We start from the raw sequence: 23,053 nt of genomic DNA, 5'->3' as shown, positions 1-23,053 counted from the left end.
ATGGTTCGGGGTAATTTCACCCTAGGCAAGGCAAGGCCAGGCAAGATCAATACAGCATAGTATCGCAATATTTTCTGTGACAATACTGTATTGATTCACAGACGCCAAGTATGGATCTTTTATTATATATGTGTTGGTCAGTTTGTCTGCTTGACTATCTGATTTTTGCAGCAGTACAATTGAAGTGAGATGAACAAACAGAGAAATGTATCTTTAGATAAAGCAGATGTTGACAAAGTTTCTTTTTGGGGACATAATTTGAAATTGGGTAAAAGTTAATGAATTGCAATATATCGCAGAATATTGCAATATGTTTAAAATCGCAATATTATCGTATTGTGATGATATCGTATCGTAAGGCCTCTGGTGATTCCCACCCCTAATAGTTATACAACATACTACATTACAAAGCAATTACATAACACAATGTAATACTTAACAGTTTTGTACAATATAATGACTGTACAATCCTAAACCAATGTGTAATGTTGGGATCTTATAGTAGTGAGTCCCTCAGGTTGTGTAACCTGAGAGACTCACTCACTGTACATTTTCAACGGGCACCACACTAGTTGTAATCAATTCCAGCAGCGGAGCAGAGTATACGTTAATCTGCGCCGCTCCCGGCCAATAAAGAGGGGTGTTTTGTGAATACAAAAAACCTTTATTTGATTTTCTGAACTTTATTCTATCATTATGACGAGTAATTTCCATTTTTGAATCTCAACGTTCGATGGCAGTTCTAGTGTAAGAAAAAAAGAAAAAAAAACCCTGTGTTTCTAAAAACATTTTAAGCGAGAAATAGGCCATGCAGTTGCTGAATCGGTCTTCATTTCAGATCGAAAAAGGTCAGTTTAAAAGATTTGTCAGATTTTGAGAGATTCTACTCACGCTCATTCTGCTCCCCGTTTCCGGGTTAGCACTCTACCAATCAGATGGGTCATTTCAGTACGACTGCCGGCAGTGCCCGATTATACATGTCAAATCGGCCAAATTGATCCCTCGGATGGACGACTGCACGGAACACAGCGAACAGACTTGAGTCACTGATCTCGCCAGACTGTCCAACGGCTGATTATCAGCTTGGTGTGTCTCTGGCTTTACTACACCATAGTGTGCATTGCTTTAAATCCTGTTGAGAAACTTCTACCCTGTTTTGACCATATTTCGGTTGTTCATGCTTCCCCTTAAAAAAAAGTGGCCATTTAATTAACAGGAACAGTTCACAAAAACAAAGCCATTAGTTCCATTAGGTCTGTATCACTCTGCTTCACTGCAGGCTGGTTTGGCTTACACCAAGCCCAATTAAACTACAGGCCTGTCATTCAGTTCCGTCTGTCCGTTTTATATGGTTTATATCTCCAATTCATGAATTTGTTGTCATAAAATACTTATGAATTAACATCAATAAATGCATGCAAAGACTAAGACACGTGCCTGGAAGCTCCCATGCAAACACACACAAACAACGGGCCTATTTTTATGAATAGATATGACGAATCTTCATTCAAATACCAAACCTGTGTAGAGCATATCTGAGCATGTTTTAGTGGGTGTGTGCATGTTTTTGGCAAAGTGGAGTATGTGTGTGTTCATGTACAGGAAATTAAAAACCTTTGATTAAAAAGCTCTGAAGCACATCCTTGTAATCTTGACTAATAACAAAACAATTAACCTGCTTTGCATTGAAAGCTCCAAGTGTTCCTGACACGTGCGCACGTGCGCACACACACACACACACACACACACACACACACACACACACACACACACACAATAGTCCTTATAAAACAACCGGAGTGTAAAATTCCAACACAAAGAAAGCAGAATTTCTGGTGGCACTGGAGCTATCCTGAAAGTGGAACATCGTGGATATAGACTACATTGTTTCATACATACGAATGCCTAAAACTGGGTGCCGGATGAATGAACAAAGAGAGAGTTTTTCCACGGAAAACTGCCGTCTTCCGCAGCTGGAAATGAAGGTAATTAGAGCTGTGAGACTGACCCAAAGCAGTAAAGTTGTGAGCCATAAAATCAAAACAAATGAGCTGAAAGATGCTTAAACGCTATGTAGAGCTGAGGGGAACTGCAGAGTTGGGTGGTAATTCTCTATGGCTTCCTCATTATGGGCAACCCATTGACCTATTGATATAGAAATATTGCTTAATGTAGATTTAAGGAGTAGAAAGTCCAAACATGTGTTTGGATTTATTACTTGGTATTGGTGTACGCTGTCGCTGTTCATAAGTGATCCTGGAATTGTCTCCAATTTTGTCTCCAAAGTTAAAGAGGAAGGGACGACTGAGGAGCAGATGCTCTCAATGACTGAATTCCCACCACTGGCATACAAACATATTATAAATCACTTTGGATCTTCCTTCCCCAGTCTCTTCATGACATGACCACAGATATTACTATAGAAATGTACATCACTGAATTAGGGATGAAACGGTTATCAGTTTAATGATAAACCATGGTTAAATTCCTGACGATTAGTATTACCGTTTAAAATTATAACTAACAAATAAAACTATGTTGATTACCGCGCTTTAAAAAACTAACGTTAAATACTGTCCACCATCAACCACATTTAGCAAGTCTTCCAAACACAGGCGCAGCACGCAATGTGGGTTTGGCAGAAGGGAGTGACAAGGCTCCAAAGATTTTTCAGCCTTCTAGAGGAAATCTGAAAACATAGTGCATGTGTTGAAAATATTATATTCATACATTTCACTTCAAAACTTGGTGAAATGATTAAAGTGTGTGTGTCAGTACTTTTTGAACATTTTAGACCGTGATAAACCCTGATATCTTGCCAGTAGCCTCAGTGAAACAGAATCCTTCGGTTACCTACATACTATTTGTATCTGCATAGGTTTACTGTTGGTCCCAATAAAACTAAATGTAAGGAATCTTTAATTGCCAGTTATCCATAGAAATGGCTCATTCTGAAGGATCTTATTTCCACAAAGGATAATGACCATGATGCATAATGTATAGTGTAATTAAGAAAAGCCAAGGGAGCTGAAGAAAACACACCAGCATTAAAATTCACGGCAGACACGAGTGTATAAGGAAAATAAAGTGAACCCGGGGCGATACACTGCGCTGCACAGCAGGCCGCTGACCTTCAAAACAACACAACCGTCACCACCTTGTCAACACAGTAGTGTGAACGTATACTACTTTGTGTTGTGTTTTGTTGTGTCGGTGTGTGCAATGTCACCCTTTAACTTAGTCATTGAGCTGTCAAGCATTGTCTTTGGTGCTGCAGGGAGGCTAAAACACCATGCAATATCCAGACCTTTTAAGAGCATCAGATGTGATCAGTCTACATGCAAAGAGTCTTAGAGGACCCATCTACAGTAAGAACATACAGGACAATGCATGCTGATTAAATAATATTCAATGGTACACTCATTAAGGTGATAAGGTGGAAGTGTTGCTTTCGTCAATGAAAATTATGACTAAATATCGTCAACGAACTTTTATCACGTGTCGAACACGAGACGAGACGCAACGTAAATGCTGGTCATGTGACAATGACTAATTAAATGTATAATGCAATATTGTTGATGAATAAAAACAAGACTAAACGTGGTTTACAAAATAAAAACTATGCTAAAATGTCTTCATTTTCGTTGACCAAAACAAAACGAAATGTTATAACGTTATTTTGTCTCGTTTAGTTGCGTTATTATTATTATTTTGCAGTATTTCTGTTCCCTGTGTCTCACTTCAGGGGCTGCATTAGGTCGCACTCTGGTCACACTGCACAGACGCAGGCGACGTTGCTTCCTCAAGCCCTGTCGCGCCATTTTTTTTATTTAGAAGATGCAGCGGTGAGTTAAAGAGTGAGACGAGCGTAAACGACAACAAACAAAGTTAAGTCTGACACAGAGAAAGGGACCAATGGCCAACCAGCCAGAGCCAGAGTCTTTGGGAGAAAAAGAATAAACAACATTTGGAAAATTTTCATTACATAGAAGTGGAAAAGAAAACGGAATGTGTTGTGGAAAAAGATGGGTAGAAATGCAGCCACAAAATCACAGGAAAAAACTCCACGAACCTTAAGAGACATCTCAAGGCATTCCATAATGAAATTGAGGTAAGTCAAGAAATTAACGCAACGTTACTTTCTATTTTAGAAAGCTCATGCCTACTGGCTGTAGTTAATGTGTCTCATTTTAACATTAGCTTTAGATGTTAGCTTTAGACATCAGCCACTGGAGCTGAAAACGACTGAGACAAATGCGTGTGACTAGTGCGTGCGTGCGTGAGAGAGAGAGAGTGTGTGGGTTCTTAGTTCCTACCTGACTGACATTAGTGTGTACTAAGCATCCCTTGTTGGCCAACATTTTGGTTTTGTCTATACTACTAGGTACTGGATTAAATAGAATTGCATTACTAAAAAAAAAAAAAAAAAAAAAAAAAAAAAAAAACAAAAAATACAATTTGCATTCACTAAAACTAGGACTGAAATAGTCATGGATAATTTTGACTAAAATAATATTAAAATGCAGACTTTCAGTCGACTGAAAAGAGACTAAAAAGAGTATGAACGGGACTAAAACTAATAAAAACTAAAATGACAGCTTGACACAAAGACTAGACTAAAACTAAAATTGAAACAGGGTGCCAAAAACAACACTAGCTGAAGGTTAAGTCTATAGCACCCTTATCAGATACAGCTGACATCCTGTGGATGTGGCTGACATCCTGGAAAGCTCACAGCAGGACAGAAAGTCACCAACAACCTGAAAAACATTACATTCACCAACCATCATTCACCGGGCCATCTTTTCAAATTAAAGGTCCACCAAGAAACAACACACAGGTCAGTACGTGATTTAGACATCGAAGCAATCCACAGCACTCACAAGCTGTCAGTGAGGGACACTATCATATGAGCCAGCATTGGTGGAGACACAGATATCTAAAGAAACCCCTCACAGTACTTTAGCGGATTATCATGCAAATGTACATTATTATGCAAATGTGCAACAATAGGTCTAGAAGATCAAAAATAATGAAAACACAAAAAGGCTTTTCCTATATGCATGTTCTAATGTACAAGTACACAGGGAATGACAAATGATATGCATGGAGATCCCTAAAGAACAATGTTCTGCTTGGAGTAATGCTTCCTATGAGATTCCCTGCTTCTGCTGTTAGGAAACAAAACATAAGATGATACCAACAAGACATCAGAACTAAACAAAGACAATTTGGTTGTTTGTCAGTGCCTTCCAAGGGAGTATTTTTTGTTATCCGACACCCCTATTGGCTTGACCACATCATTTATTATCGTCTTCCATAACCTTTACTTATGACTGTGACAAAAAAAAAACAATTCATGTGTCTGTTTTCTGATTTCCCACTACTGTGGCTAAGGTTTGGTTTGATTTAGTTTACTTGATAAGGGTTAGGGAAAGATAATTGTTGCAATTCACCCTAACTATACCTAAACCGTAATTTCTTTGCCATAACCACACAATCTTTATCTAACCTTAATACAATAGTTCCCATACAAAGATATGTTAGAAAGCATTTGTAAAAACATTGGCATTGAACGTAATAGGGGTTTTGCAGAATCTGAGGTCCTTGTCTGGCAACAGGGTTTAATTTCCATGCGTGGAAATGTACCTGACAACCGCATCCAGAGCAAACACACAGGACGATGATGCTGATACAGTTGCAGCTGCAACTGTTGCCAGAAGGGTAGTCTATATCCAGACGGATGTCCATTACCTTCCGCTTTCTTTGTGTTGGCATTCTAACCTCCGGTGGATTTCTGAGGACTATGGTTAACTGCTCCTCAGATCTCTGCAGGGTAAATCCAGACAGCTAGCTAGACTATCTGTCCAATCTGAGTTTTCTGTTGCACGACTAAAACAACCTTTGAACGTACACATGTTCCACCAAAACAAGTTCCTTCCCGAGGCTATTTTGCAGCTGCACTGGGGCTCCGTCTGGCGCTTAGCACCGTCAAGATGATTGTGAGTGGTTTAAAGAAATGCCAATAAACCAGAGCACGTTTTTCTCCCATCCCGGAATGCTGTGTGTTCTCTTAATACATCCATGGTGTGGACTAGCCAGACCCTCCTCCGCAGCGCTGTGGAGGAACATCTGGCAATGCAAAATTGTGACTGTAGTCTGTGAGTAGGCTCACACACATTCTTGAAATTAAACCTTGTGTGTGCATGGAGTGCTTTAACACACTCTGAGTGTCACATACTCCCTGAGGTGAGATAAGGAAAAGGAGGGTTGACGGAGCTCTGCCAACCCACATTGCCCTCTTCACTTCACTCCCTCCCACCCTCTCTCTCTCTCTCTGTCTACCTCTGCTTGGCATCACTTCCTTGCTCTCTCTGCCTCTTTAATCTAATCATTCACCAGTGAACTCAGGAAACCTGCACGCTTATTGGGTTGCAAGGACAAAGGACGTGCATTTGCCCACTCACACTTACACATAGGCGAGCAGGGCAAGCAAGAGGACATGCAATCTCTGTGTGGCCGACACCTGTTGCTGGTGCTGGATAGGAGAATGATCAAATTTCCCCTTGATTTACTTTCAGCCAACGTACTTAACCCCTCCGCTATAAACAAAATGAGGGAAACACTGAGTGACGCAGGTTATGCAGTTTCCCTTCACTCCTCTTCATCTTATCTCAATTGGCTCTGTGTTCCCTGCTGGGTTATTAGAGACTATAACATTATAGCTGATTCACTGTTTGTTTGCCCCCCCCCCTTCTTCACTTCAAGGAGGCATTAACAGTGATCAAGGTGTCCACGCTTAGCCTCAGATATTCATTTGGCAGGCCTCAGCAGGCACTTTGCAAAATTAGCTTCTCGTCTATCTGGAATATTCTGAACTTTAAGCTATGATAAAAAATTGGTCTCATGACTCTCAACCTTTTGTCTATAACAGAGAAAAGACATGACAAAACACAGCACAAGTCTAAAGGATAAGACTGGTGATATTACATTTTTTTTTCATTGTCTTACAGTCTGATTCTCTGTACTTTGACTTGGCAGCCTGTGTTACTCAGTTCATTACTTCTATGTAAATATTTAAAAAATTCTTTGAAATGTCGCAAAAAAAAGAAATGTAAATTAGGCGTGTTTCCATCAACTTTTTTGGAGCAAATAAACTATGCTACAGTGTAGTGTCATCAGAAGTTGGTGCTATTGGCTACGCATGGCTATGATCCGCCAGTAAACAGAGTAGAAGAAGTAAAGGTTGTTAACCAGACACAAAACAAAATTGCCTTAGCCATACGGAGACTTGTTGGAGATACTTTTAACCTTGGATTTGGTGGTTTAGTGAGTATCATGGCATGGAGAACAGGCTTGTGCAAAATTCTGAATTTCAGAATTGGCCTCCATTCAATTCATGAATTGGAATTTGAATTGAATTGACTCCACCCCACAGGAAGTTGAATTTGAACTGGAATGACAGGAAGTGGAATTAAATGAATTGCAATTTAATTCAAAATTCCACAAAGTCACACATCAGAAAGAATGTGTTGAATCTCACATGCATTCAGTGCTAGGAAGGTTACTTTAGAAATTGCTTACCTTTATAAGTTACCCATTATTATTATTTGGATACTTTATCAATGCAAAGCAAATTACTTTTAATTTGATAAGTAACTAATTGAATTACACATTTTACCTCAGTAATACAACTAAATACAATTACATTAATTTTGTAATTTAATAACAATTTAATTACACGTAACTAGTCACTCCTCAACCCTGCATACATTTTGTATATTAAATATTTCTATTAATTCCATAATTGAAAAGAATTGTTTTCTTGATTTACAATAAGTAATAAGTAAAGGGTGCTTGCATGCTTTTAAAACACATATCCAGTGTTGGGAGTTACCCCTTTACGAAGTAATGCCATAATATAATCACATTTGGCTGTAACTGAGTAATGTAACACATTAATGTTACAGTTACTGTTGTGTTGTGAGTTGAAGGTGTGTTTAAGCCCTTTATGAGCTATATGCCAGGCTCTTGCTGTGTTGCACTACAGTAATGTAATTAGTAGAGTAATGAGTTACTATCCATAGAGAATAACAAGTAAAGTAATGCCTTATGGGGTTAGGGTAAAAATGAATAATGTGTATTACACATTCTTGAGTAGTGACCCCAACACTGATGATATCAAATATCAGTAGCATAATACCATCAAGAGATGGTTTTCAAAATAAAAGACCATCTGTCTGTTAACTTCCTTGTAGATGCCTTTTGAAATTTAAAGTAGCCTTGATGGAGCCACAGACTGGAGCACGGCAGTGCTTGCATATGGCTCTGTGGTTTCCAGGTGTTCTTGTTGGAATTGGTTCTTCAAAATGAACTAGTACAGATGACCTTTTAAGCCTTCCATTATTTTTCCGTTATTACAGGTGTCAAATCTATAAATATTTATAATCTGAAGTTGTAAGGGACTTCTGAAACTCAAAACGTCCAGTGTTGACCGTCAAAATGTGTAGAAAAAAAGCTTTCAAACAAATGTCCACCTCAAATTGTTTGGCAACCATTTTAAATACTTGGTTAAATTAAATCATTCTGCGAAATGGAGTTGTGTACCATCATATTCCACAAAATTACAATAATTAAAACTGAATTATTTGTTCTGTGACTAGAGCTTTTAACATTCACTGCTGGGGGAAAACATTTGAATTGAATTGAAAAGAATTGGAATTGGAATTTAGGATTCATTCTCAATTCCATTCTGAATTGTGCACAAGCCTGATGGAGAATGGCAGCAGGGATCGTTTTTACATAAGGCCACGTTATTTCTCCTAGATGCACCCTGAGTTACTGAGCCAATAGACCTCAAGTCACTATTTATGGCAAGAATTAATTTTAGCAAATTGAACAGAGTAGTCCAAATTAACATTTCTAGTGGCACTGTGGGGATGGAAGCTACATTTCAAATCCGTCAAAACAGCCAAGAGATAATTACTATCTAAAAACATCCCTGCAAACTCGGGCATGAATACTGCATTTACACACTTGTTTGTTACAGACTACACTGCAGTAGAAGTGCTGTGCTGTTTTAAACACCAGTTAGTTACACATTGTGGAGCAGGTCACACCTGTCTCTTTATATAAAAAGTAACTCTCTAGCAGAGAACATGAGCTGAATCTATATGTGTGTGCTTATATGGAGGTTTCCATTTGGCCACAGGAAAAAAGGAGCACGATGAATACTGACCTCTCCATGCTTGGAATCACATTCATATTTGTAACCCTGCCATCATCAGTCTATAGGTTCATCCCCCAAGATGACAGGAAAAGTCTGAACTGTACAAGGAAGTGCACTCATGCATTCCTAGTAGAGACTTCAACATAAATGTGAGTTAAAAAAAAAAAAAACGAGAGAAATGCGCTATTCTATTCACTGGTTGTAAAATAGTCCACAGTAAGCCTAACCTCTATCTTCACACTCCTAAAAAACAGATCTTAACTAAAAGAAGCAGCTTCTTCTAGGTCTGAACCATTGGGAATAGAAGTTCTACACTCTGCCAATACATCAGTCTGCATGTTGGACCAAAACAGAGAATTATGAGCTTAACAAGACATACTTGCCTCACAGCAGATTCCCTTAAAATGTGCACATTGATTTGTTTTGTCAGAACTATTTGCAATTCAAATCAAGACTTAATCACATTTTAGGATGAATGCAAACACCCTGTAGCCTTACAAAACAAAACAAACCGAGTCAGCTGGACTAAAGAAAACACAAAAAAACTCTCAAATACATCGCGTCCTGTCGCTGCAACACAAACATGAAGACCCTGGCTTCAAAGGAACCTTTTCCTGTAAATACACACCAGAATCAATTGTAATCAGTTTCAAATGTCAAGGCTGATTGAGCTCAAAATGGAAAATATAAAGGATCCCTCAATTTTGTCAGCATGTTCTGACAAGGTTCCTTCATTGTCATCAAAACAAAGAGTAGATGTCAGTGTAAAGAAAAGAAAAAAAACAAGAGTATAATAATAATAATAATAATAATAATAATAATAATAATAATAATAATAATAATAATAATAGCAAAAGTATAACTAAAAATAAAATAAAAACTTAGAACAAAATGATTTGGAGAGGTTAAGACGTTTAGTGAATATTGCCCACCGTCAATGAAATACTAAGCTATAAAGTTTTCCACTGATCTGGCATGTGGGCATAACACAGCATTTGGAGGGTGAAAAAAATGGCAGGGAGTTTGTGCAACCTGAGATTTATTGTGCCATGACAAGGTCAGAGTGACGAGCTGGTACCTAACAGACTTGCTGTACTCTGTAGCACTCCGTAACATTGCACTATGAATGTGAAGCAGCAACATGAAAATAAAACCAGTTGTGCCCATACGTTACAGCAGCAAAGGCATCCAGTAAGAGGCTAACTGCAATTTAACAGTGCTGGAGCGAGGGAGTAAAATGTGATGCTGCAGTGAGTATGTGGTATTCTGACATCCATGCACATATGTAAGCAAGCAATAATGTCAGAATGAGTGTTCAAGCTCGAGGGAGAAATATTAAAATCGCCAAACTGTAACATTTAATGCTCTTATTGATCCATGGAACCACAGCGTTATCAGTTTGTGTTTGCATGGTTGGAGTCTAGCTTGTTTGCCAGCCTTGTTACCTATTTGAACGGGAAGTATCACAATCTTATGCTCAGGATGTAACTGTGTAGCTTTTCACCCTTTTTTGATTTAAAAAAGTGTTAGATTTGATTGAGTACCTTTTTACGCCTGTAAAAGCTTATAATTCAATAAAACATGAGAAAAGTTGTCATCTAAAGGAGGACAACATTTTTGTTCTGGGTTCGTCCCTATTACTCCTGATCGTAAAATCATCTCAAAGTGGTCCCAAAGTTAAAGATAAATTTAACTTGTGCCAGCGCACAAAATTGATTTATTATTACCCCCTATGTTAGAAATGTGTGCATATATTTCAATTTTGGAATGCAGTGGTCTGTAGTATTATTCGTGAATTTTTCAGGCTGATGTTTTCATGAATATTCAGGACTGGAGAGCTGAAGTAAGGTTGCTGCTGTTAAGAGCTTCTGGTCATGAAGTCATAAGTCAAAGCAAAACAACTTTTGCCTATTTTTAAGCACATAGGGACCATTAGTAATGTGCATTGTTTGTTTAATTAAATATGGACATTTTTATTAGCTTGACATCACCGGCCCAAATCGCAAATGCAAGTTAGTGTGAAAGCTCTCAGTTTATTTTTTATATCCAAAGGGCGTCATCAACAGCCGCTGACCAAAATGACCTTTGGACGCAATAGGATAGACCAACAACCAATCGGAACAACGAAACATGTGATGCAACGCTGTGGAACAGACAAATGTAAATAGACTGCAGTGTGCAGAGATGAGCTGGGATGGAATAGCATCACTGTCTGAACGAGTCCTGCCGTTTTTGCAATCAGAATTTGAAAAAAGTACTTCAACAGAAAGTTAAACATCAGCTGCAGCAAACTTGGTTGTTTGAAAATGCAAAAAAAACACTCCTCTTTACTTAGCTAGGTGCGCAAGCCAAAAATGACATCATTGCATAATTTGCTTAAAGCGCGAAGGCTCCGCAAGTTGTCAGTCATCGTCTGAAACCTGCCCCACATGAGATAAACGGATGTGATTGGCCTTGCCAGGGCCTGGCTGTCTGGACGGAGGGTGGCCAGACGTATCTGCCAGAGCATATAAAACATGAGCTCGCAGATTTGTCTGCATTCCAGGCTACATTTTTATGCCATAAAATAGGAACAAAAACATTCATTTCATCTTTTTCAGAGTTTTGAAAAAACTGTGCTGTGACAGGCCACATGTGAATGTAGACCACATTGTTGCATATGGTTAAATTAGGCCTTTGACATTTAAACTGCAGTGTTGTTGCAGTGCAACATGTGAATAATTGAGTGCATTTTTTAAAAAGGCACAATCTGTGCCCTGTACTGTATACTGCATGGGCTTTAACTGGACTAAACTCCAGCCTGATGTGCTCCGACTTCCTCCAGTCCATTGCTCCATACTTTTGTTCCCAGTGAACACAGCAGCGTACCTGATGTTAGGTGCCACCAAGGCCATTATCATTACTACATGGACAATTTTCTATAATCAGACAGAAAATGATAAGTAATACTTTGGAGCACAAAAATTGTACCCTGAGGCTCAACATTGGGCAAAATAATACAAATATGTGAAATGTGATGCTTCTGGAGAACAACTATCTCTACAGACTTGCAATTAATTTACATCTGGATAACCACATTCCTCCGAGTCTTTCACAGGTCCAACCATGCAGCAAAAAAGAAATACAAGGACATCACTCAAGCTGGTTCCCACTAATGAAAGGTTCCTCTTGTTAGGAGGAAGAATGGCACCAACCTACTAGGCAGCTGAGAAAAGGCTGAGCAGTGACAGCTTAGACTATACTTAAATGCCCAACACACACACACAGACTTTGTTATGGCCCATTACCCGGCCTTCGGTACTGTGAGGGGAGGAGACTGGCAGGTACTGATCCCTAACAGCAAGTCCAGGCAGATATACACAGAGAGAGCATACACCTCATTGTGTCACTTTCTCATCTTATCGCAGGCAGGCAGGCAGGCAGGCACACACACACACACACACACACACACACACACACACACACACACACACACACACACACACACACACACACACACACACACACACACACACACACACACACACACACACACACACTTCATTAAAAGCATCATTACACTACTTCTTAAAATACGTATTCCCCAATTAGCTCTACTGTTTTCAAAAGTCAATTTGACATTTGTGCGTGTCTATAGAAGCCCATTAACTTGTACTCTATACAGATGGGAAAGTTAATCATCTGCATTTGACTCATTTAAGTAGCAGTGGGCAGCGACAAGGCAGCAGTAAGTGGGAACGATCTCCACTTCTGAAGCCAGAGCCTTGGTCAGTGATACTGCGTCCTAAAATGTCTTAAATGGAGTGTGACAAACATCCATTATCTGTAGTTGCTGTAATTATGTAAAAACGCCCACCAATCACAAAATAAATTTAAAAAATAAATTACTCAAAGCGCTTATGTATGGATTAAACAAACGTGATATAACATCTTGTTTCCTGAGCATTAGGCAGATTTTCATTATAATATTTGGACAGTCAGGATTGCGGGTTTCCCCTGTGCCCATTCTAAGCTAAGCTACATAGTACAAAACAAATATGAGAGTTGTACTGATCTATCCAACTCTTTGCAAGAAAGCAAACGAGGGTATTTTTGAAAAAGATGAATACAATGTTAACCTATTCCTTTAAGGCACAGTCACATTGACCTTGTGTCTATTCTATGTCAAGTCTTTTTATTTATTATATACATGCTACCCCCATGCATAAATATATTGCTACGTGAATGGTATTGATTGCATGTCCACATGAAGCCTAATAACCAATGTATCCCTTATGTCCTGCCTCACTGAAATTATACATTGTCCAAAAACGTCCTGCAGTTAAATGACCACAATTTAAACAATTATAATATATTATTAATAATTATAAGTGCACTCAGTAGAAATCTATCACAAATCTATCACGAGTGTCTCCCTTTCCTCTTCCAAGAAAGGTTGAATCTAACTCAATTGTCCCTCTCGGCTCGCCCCAATTTGGCCTGCATTAGACGAGGTAAGGCTTTTTTTTTATTTTTTAGCCTAACCGATTAATGGAAATGCCTTTGGCTACTGAAGCAGTTGATTACTTGCGGCCTTGAACCGCTCAGTTAAGAGGAGTCAGCAGTCAACGACGGTATAAAACTGAGCAGTCAATAAAATAGGTTTATTAACAATTGTGACTCACTGCAAGCTTTTACCTTGACTACTGCAACGCACTTTACTCTGGTATCAGCTGGCTAAACAGCCACAGCTGCTGATACTACGCTGCTGCTTTTAACGTGTACGAAGAGAAACAAATCCTTGCTACCCTTAACTGGTTATCTGCGAGTCTTTCTAAAGCCTTGAAGGTCAGGCGCCTGCCTATGTGTGCGATCTGCTAACTCCCTATAAGCCTAATCGCTGCTACAGATCCTCTGTCAGGGCCCAAAAGGTAACCCGAGGCCTGTACTACAAATCAAGAGTTGGCTTTAACGAGGTAACTTCAGGTTCAACCCAGGGTTTTCTGTATCACAAAGGTGGATCAGTTGTTACCGGGTTAAATCGCCGTGGTAACTCATGCTGAACGCCTAACCTGGTCGGGAGCAGGTTAAGTTGGAGATCCGAGATCAACCGGTGTAAAAGCACCGCCTAATGACCAATCAATACTCGATTGATAACGGCATCACTGTTCTTATAAGACCAGGCAGAGCTCGGTGCAGAGAGATAGAGAGAGAGAGAGAGAGGGGGAGAGAGAGAGGTGCGCTCATAAAAGTTAAAGCATTTAGAGACCAAGAACCCCGTTAACATTCCCTGATGAGTATTTTTATGAAATACAGTATATATAGTTTAATGGGAGGAAATATAGGCTGTGTTGCCAATGCGCACATCAGTTTGAATTATGTTTTTATATCTTTTATTTGCTCTCACGATCGCTTCAACTGCCAGGGTTGCAACTGAAATAATAGGCTAAAGCAACAGCAGTTTATGAAAAGCACAAGTGTAATTATGGTCAGATCTTGTGCCTGACTAATGGGGAAATGATATTGATAAGCGTTGTGATTTACGCATCTACACGTCAGCTATTTTTCTTCCTTCCTGTTTTAGGAAGGAGCGACTGTATTGCGTTTTGCCTGAAAAACCGTGTCTATTCTTCATATTTATGTAGAATTATAATTTGCTCTTCTTATTTAAAATATGCGGCTCTGGTAGATGTTTGTGATTGGTCATGCTGTGCAAACACCCCCTCTTTTATGTGAATGCGTGCGCCGCTGGATTGGGAAGCCCTGGGGTGATTGAACTAGTTAACCACCGTCGTGACACAGCTTATGCGGGACAGCGGTTGTTAGGGTTAGTGAAGCCGGGTAACTGAAAGAAATCCAGGCCATGTTGATCTGGATTCGTAGTACAGGCCTCAGGCCTTTGATGTTGAACTGTGTGACTTAATGCATAGTGTATGCGAGCTTCCATGGCTTCAATAACAGGAGTGTATGTGTTAATGATAATCATACTGATGGTGGCCAGAATGAGATGAAAAGTCCTTCATCCACTCAAAAAGCACTGGAACTTGAACAGTAATGCATCATCTCCTCCCTAGGGTTTTTAAACCAGCTTTTTTGGTGCTTTGATCTTGGACGGATAAAAGAGGTCTGGGTCAGACAGTCGCACTGCAGCTAAGTAAGCACTGTACTTTTTCCTCTAACACAGCTCCTGCTAGTTTTGCCATTTTATCCTCATCTACAATTTTGTCAATGCTCTCCACCTTACACCCTTTCCCATCATGTCCTGTGCCTTTACTTCTTCCTTTCCCTCTCCTCTGTTTGCATCATCTACTTCTTCTACAATCCCCTTATCCATTTGTAGCTCTTTTCTTGCCCGTTTCAAGTGATTTTTATACTCGCAAGATCGATGGAATGGCACATCAGAGGGTGATCACCAACTGACTTTCCTTTGAGTATTTTTCCTTTTAAAAAAAGACTTCTCAAACTCTCAAACAAGCAACCTGAGCTGTTAATATGTCATGGTTCACTTAATTTAGATCCCAGTAAAAAGCGCTTGGTTTCATAAGCTTCTGTCAGCTGCTTTCTGCTAGAAAAGTTCATTATTTCCCCATCTGGTGCTTTAAATGTTTCACAGAGGGAAGCACAGGCAGAGAATCAGCCATTGGAACTCATAAATTACACTAAATCATGAGTCAAAGCTTGTAATTGAGTTTCAGAAAGTGACAGTCACGCAATCTGCCAAGCCCTGGAAAGCATAATCATAAAGATTTTTACAGGAATACACTAATCACCCATGTACCGTGCTAAGGGAAGACGTAAAGTGGGACTAGATGAAGACGCCTGGATGAGCACAAGTATCAATCTCTCAGCCACTCTCTAACTCTCAATCAAAAGGGGCGTTTCTCATAAATCAAGCACACTGCCCACACATCCAAGTCTGAAAGTCCCTTCAACTCATCACAACAGGGAGAATGCATTATAAAGAGCTGTGGGGCTCTGTCATAAAAGATCCAAAGATAATAATATAATATATGCTTTTAAGATGAATATTTACACAAACTTATCTGCCGGCTTAGATGAGTTTGTTCAGCGATTGCTCTATTAACACTCCTATTGCATTTTTTCAATCACCATCTCACACTCTCTCTTGCCGCTTGTTCAACCACAACACATCATGCAGCAAATGACTAAAGCAAGGCCAAAATACCAAGGTTATGGCTATGTCCATGTGTGATGAAACCACGGCAACAGGCACATGTCAATACACTGTCTAGCAAACACTGAGTAGGATTTGATTCTTCCAGCAAAAGAAAAAATTACAATGTTGTCGTTTGTAATGCAAGTATAAGCTCTCTCCTTTTTATTTCACTGTGACTCTTCCACACATACCTTGTACTGGTTTGTCCCATTGGGCAGCAGGATAGAATACATGAATCATTCAACACTAGTGGTCTTGCTACAGGAGTCTGCATGCGTGTGTGTGTGTGCGTGCGTGCGTGTGTGTGTGTGTGTGTGTGTGTGTCACAGAGAGAGAGAAATCACATGCAGGAGAGAAGTGCACCTGTATGAATCAAAGATCAAAACTCGAGGTTGTTGGAATTTGAAGGTTAGTAGTAGGCAGAGAGCAGCTTGTTGACAAGGACAGAGTTCTACTTATTGACCTGTGTCAGCTCCAGTCATTACTACCTGCTAATATACACACTGGACAACTACTGCTTCAGCACTGGGGGTGAAACTGTGAACTCATCAGTTTATTATACCATGATTAGGCTGTACAGCAAATATTGGAGGGTAAATAGGTTGTAGGGTTTTCTTCACACCTGTAATTATTTTTATTTTAGATTAACTGCTACTATGACTCATGCCCAGATTATCCATAAGGGCACTTGGGCCAGTGCCCAGGGGCACCAACCATTCACAACCAGTGGGGGGCACCACATGACACAAGCATTAACAATATTTTCCGTAAATTGTTATATTATTCACTTGAAATTGTTGAAAGACCACACATTACTCATTTACGAACACTAATTTCACAATAAAAATAATAAATTATAAATAAATATTACATGACTACTATCACTCCCTTCAATCTGTCAGAGTTGAGTTGGTCCAAAAGTACACCCAAATGTATCAATAATGTTAACAATAATCAAAAGTGGCCAGTTTAACCCCCCAAAAAATGTCATAATGATGAATGTAAAATATTAGCTGTTACAAAAAAAATGATAAGTGGTTGGCTTTCTTGATTCAATGAAATTGGCAAAGCAAAGAAAAACATTTCTTTCTCCTTTAAGGTATAGTGCCTAGAAGCACCACATTGTCTTAATACGGGCCTGTTATGACCCCTCACAGACACACAAACTACAAAAACTTTTTTACCACCGAAGGCCTTGGGGTCTGTGTTTCCAAACAAACAAAAACTAATTTTAAAAAAAAAGCATCTTGGTTCGGCGGTGAACAACAAAATGCCTTTAGTGAGCTGTCATGTCGGATGACAGCCAGTCTAGACATGATTTGACGGTTTGAGTGTGTTTGTTTGAGAAGAAGTTAACAAAAGAAGAAAAAGAGTTTGTGTGCAATGCAGGATACAACAATGCAGGATACAGCTGCTACAATACATAATGTACAATATGTTGGGGACATGCAGTCTATGTTAATTTATTAAAAATGTACACCAATCTTTAAGAAAATTAAGAAATGTATAGTTGGGGGGAATATCAAGATGTGAATCTTGCAGAGGAACGATAACTTGATGGATATCGCTAAATTCTGACCAAATAAAGATGATTTCCTGACATGCATGTCTGTGTGCTCGTTTCATGTCTCTTTTAGTCTATCGTCCTGTGTGGTGTATTGAAATGAGAATGTCAGTGATAATCCCCTTCAGAGCCATGCTGGAGGGACAGCAGCATCCTTGCTGACTTCATTTATCAGCCTAGCCCCGGTGACAGTAAAGCCCTAGCAACCTAATTAACCGCGATAGCTGTCGGTTGTTTAATCTCCACGGCCTCGCAAAACAAGCCTTGTGTTCCAACAGAGACCTACAGGAAGTCAAGGGAAAGTGCCGACACACAACGGGGAAAACTCGGCGCGACAAAGACACAGCCAGCCTGCTGCTCCTCTGTGGAAACTGTGTGTCGTGCTCATCTTTGAGGATAATACATTTTATTCAGAAGCGCCTTTCAAAACACCCAAGGTCACCTTGCATTAGATAAAAAAACATAATAAAACAGCAAGACAGGCAATGACAAAGACAAGAAACGACATAACATGAGGAAAATGTGACACTAGTTAAAAAAAGGAAAGGGAATCAATGCATTTCATGAATAAAAGATACAAGGTTGTTACCCACCCTGTAATTCGTTAGTGTGCGTGTTGTTTGAGTTTTGTCTTTGGATGCATTTGGAAGCATTTGTATTTTTCCGACTTCCCACAGACCAAACCGTAAGACTCGGACAACCGAGTAAATAAATTTAAAGGACTCACCTCATCGCCACGACTTCGCACCAGGTGGCAGCATGCAGCTTACAGGGTGAACTCCAGTGTCAAGACTGCTAGCAATTAAGAAGTGTTGCTGTGGCCCAGTTTCTCCCTTACCTAAAACAGACAGAAAAAAGTAAGTGTTAAATTACTATTTTACTCTCTATTTCTCTACTTCTGTTAAATGGTAAAGTATTTTTTTTAAACTATTATGGCATGTTCTAGGGCGCTCAGTCTGTTGTGTGTTTTGCCGCTTGCCATTTTCCTTAAAAAAGGTATATTATGTTTGGTCTATGTATAGACTAAAACAAAAGTAATCCCTCTCAATCATCACTTATGACTCACTAGAAGTGTGTGGTGGTGTGAATGAGAGACGTTTATGGGCGTCAGCACAGAGCATTTGGGCCCCACGTGGGTGTGTAACCCTGTTGAGGGTAGATGCGGTGAGTAGCCTTGCGCAGGTATTAACACTCAGGGTGAGGCAAAGGTGATGTTACAAAATTATGGGTTTTATTATCAATGACCCAATTCAGGCCCATTAGCAAAAATGACAATAGAAAAGTAAGTTAAGTAGACCTTAAATCAGGTTTAACGTGGCAATCATCCAGCAGACTTACGTCCTACTACCTTCACGTATACTCCAGCTCTGTTCCCCTGTAGTGTTGACGAACTGACCAAAGAGTCGGTTAATTAACCCGACTCGTGTCGCTGAGCCGGGAGAATAGAGTGCCATACGTCAATGAACCGACTCACTCCTGTTTTCTTCTTTTACTTCATTCGTGCCGTTGTCATATATATATATATATATATATATATATATATATATATATATATATATTAGCTGGTATCCTTCTGCTACTGTGTGTGTTGTAATCTAGCTCATTAGCGCCTCCACTGGACTGGAGTGGTGGTGCTAGAATCAATCAGGAAATGAGCTACTAATGCCTAGACCCGAACGAGACCGAATGTAACCGTGCAACCGGCCGGCCGCTCGAGTCTAATGTAATCAAGCGGTGTCTTGGTTCTCGGCAAGTTTGAGTTATTAACCGAGCCTTGTTTCTGGTGCATCTTAGAGGATTGTGTTCACGGCAATTCACACATTATCGATGGGGAAGTACAGTACATCACATACAAATACACAAATGTTATTTTGGTAGTTATGTTAAGTTAAATGTTAGAGAAGTGAATGTTGCTACGTGGTAGCTAGGCTAGGCTGTCACAAGGAGACCGCGCACCAGGCTACTGAACGAGACCGTAAGGACCGTAACCGAGGGTAGGCTACTGCACGAGTCTATATTCAAACGGGTGTCTAGGTTCTCGGCAAGTTTGACTTATCAACCGATAGCAGAAGCCTTTATTTCTCGTGCATCTTAGATGATTGTGTACATACAAATTAATAGATTACATTATAGATGGATATCACATACAAATGCACGTCATGTTATCTTAGTAGTTATGTTAAGTTAAATGTTTGTTACGTGATAGGTAGGCTGTCACCAGGAGACTGTGCACCAGACTACTGAACAAGACCGTAACCGTGCCTAATGCATGAGTCATGTAATCAAAACGGGTGTCTAGGTTCTCGGCAAGTTTGAGTTATCAACCGATAGCAGAAGCCTTTATGTCTCGTGCATTTTATAATTGTGTTCATGGAAATTCATATGCTATACTACCAAGGGGAAAGTATTAGGCCTATATCACATACAAATACATGTAATGTTATCTTGATAGATATGTAAAGTTAAACGCGATCACCCCCCCCCGCCGCCGCTGCCGCCGAGGGCACGCGAACCGGTGACCGAATCTATTAACTCGGTAGGCCAACCAACAACCGTCCGGTTGAACCGACTCTCATAAAAGAGTCGGTTGTCCCATCACTATTCCCCTAAGCAAACACATGGCCACCCTATATAGCCTGACGCCAACCCCTCAAATTGGAACATACCAACATGTAAAACTCAGGGGTGGCTCAGGTGAGTAGTCCGTAATGGCTTTATACAGCAAACTAAATATACAACAATCTAAATAGATACAACATATAATTTATAGAATTGGTATTACCATTAACCACAGCCACAAGGTATCTTGTTGGCTGTAAAATATAATACACCACAAGTCATGTTTGTGACAATCTATAACTTTTAAACAATAAACAATGATAGAGGCATTTAGCTAGGCGTATCAAATAGTAAATCACCGCAGCAATAGATGTTAAAAATTTGTGCACAAAACTACGGGATTAATATCGGGAATTCGATAAATGACAGACAATATAAAACCAGTATAAATAACCGGACATATAGACAGTCAAACAAACATGTACAAGCAACATTCTTCACTCAGTCTTTGAGATTAAAACAGGTAGCGCATCGCTACCGTGACGGCAGCTATGCGCCCCGTCACAAACCCCCCAGCGAGCAGGGTGTGCAGCCGTTCTCATTCCCAACGGCCGCTCTGCCCCAGCATCTCATACTGACACACAACTTTACCTTACACACAATCATAAACAATCATAACTGCATTGAACCATTCAGAAAATAGTGTTTTATTCAGATCTCTCTCTCTGTTATATCAGTTATAATAACATTGTACTCCCAAAACTGTAATTGCTAAGATCTGAGGCAATATTGCTAAAAATATTATGATCAGTGCGACAATCGCACAGGTTTTAAACAAGTTTAGCCAAGTTACTAATGTATTTGGAGGTAAAAATGAATGATTGTCCAGTGATCATAACCATGGCCAGTACAGTAGGTTAAAGTGCATACTACAATACATATTGGCTCCATCTCTGCACATATTGCACAATGAGATTGATATCCATATTCTCATCTCATGTTGAACTATTCCTTTAAGTTTCATGTTCAACTACCAGTCACACAGGAACCAGCTTTCACCAACTTAAAAACTTTGGCAAAGCTCACTGGAGTGGAAGCCTATATTATCAGCCCTTTGTTAAACAGGAGATGCTTCACAGTGACAGAATGTAGGAGGCTCTCCCACAGTACTGACTAAATCACTCTAGACGGTCTAAATGAAAGTCACTGTGAACACAGTTGGAATGAGTAACACTGTGATAAAGATTTTAAAGGCCAGTAGAAGCTGGCAGAGTGCCGGGTGGAGAGGAAATCTCTGGTGATCAAGCAACACACCCTGAGGATATCAAGTCTGCTAGTTCAAGACAGGAGAAGCTGGTGGTGTAATAAAACATAAAGGACTACAAAGTGCCTTTGTGAATGTGCAATGCATGCACAACTTCAAAGAAAGAGATGTGCTCATTTAACAAGATACCTGTAACGTTATTTAATATGTGGGGGAAAACCACAAAGGAAAACATACTGTAATACAACCTCTATAAGCTTCTGTTTCGAAACAAAAAAAATGAAGCAGTGAATTGAACACGCCATAATGAGTTGTGTGAATGCAACATTTTAATTCAATGTCCCAGACTTCACTGAACGGTAAATTCAATACTTTTTCAGACATGTTCTCATTTCTTTGATGTCTATGGTCTAAGTGTTATCTCATTCTGAGTGAACTAAACTGCACTCTTTCTGAGTAGTTTATCAAAAAAAGCTTGTGGTCCAAAAGAGGGAGCAATACCCCAATAAGCTCAGCTCGTTCCGTTATTAATGCTTGCTAAGTGGTGGATAAAAACGGGAACCACAACTTGGACCAATCTGGCGATTTAGGGGATACCTGTTGTTTGGTGTAATCCCAGTATGTCAGTGCAGTTAATTCGTCCAAAAGAAAAGACAAGGCAGGTTGACAAGAAAATCTCCTGAGCATCTAAGAAGTTCACAAATCTCACCGTTTATCCAGGTCTGGGATGCAGTATCTAAGTACAACAGGTAAGCAGATTAGCTAAGACTTCCTTTCTCCTGAGTCCTCTAGCTCCTCCTGTAGGAAGACATTCCCAGCCTCGATGGGATAGGCTATCCCCTCTGGGTATGCCCTGAGTTCTCCTCCCATCTGGTGGGTACAGACAAACCTCAAAAAGGGAAGCGTCCAGAAAGCATCCTTCTCAGATGCTCAAACCACCTCAATTAGCTCATCTCAATACAAAGGAGCAGCGGTTCAACTCCAATGTCCCTCTGAAGGTCGGAGCTCTTGTGGGAATTGTTGGGTCTTTGTAAATTATAGAGTGTGCTCTAGACCTACTCTATCTTTAAAGTGTCCTGAGATAACTTCTGATATGATTTGACTCTATAAATACAATTTAATTGAATTCAGCTCCTCTTCCTAGCCCTTACAGTGAGCTCAGCCACGCTTTGAAGGAAATTCATTCTAACCAATTATGAGGTCATAAGGAGCAAGGTTACCTCCCCTTTCTCTGCTTTGCCCGCCCAGAGAATTTGGCCCACCCATGAGAGAGAGAGAGAC

General features: G+C 39.8%; 1 long non-coding RNA gene across 2 annotated transcripts in view; it reads right to left on the bottom strand.

The window, feature by feature from the left end:
* LOC114547811 (uncharacterized) overlaps positions 1-23,053 on the bottom strand; it is a 35,337-nt gene that overhangs the window by 8,356 nt on the left and 3,928 nt on the right. For both annotated transcript variants that reach the window (XR_003691275.1, XR_003691274.1), the window contains exon 2: positions 18,677-18,787. This is a non-coding gene — a long non-coding RNA (uncharacterized LOC114547811). The remainder of the gene's footprint in view (positions 1-18,676; positions 18,788-23,053) is intronic.

Source organism: Perca flavescens, chromosome 2 (genome assembly GCF_004354835.1).
Source record: "Perca flavescens isolate YP-PL-M2 chromosome 2, PFLA_1.0, whole genome shotgun sequence".
In the NCBI taxonomy this organism is placed as follows: domain Eukaryota; kingdom Metazoa; phylum Chordata; class Actinopteri; order Perciformes; family Percidae; genus Perca; species Perca flavescens.
Note: the sequence above shows the minus strand (reverse complement) of the source record. Positions and strands in the feature narration are given on the sequence as shown.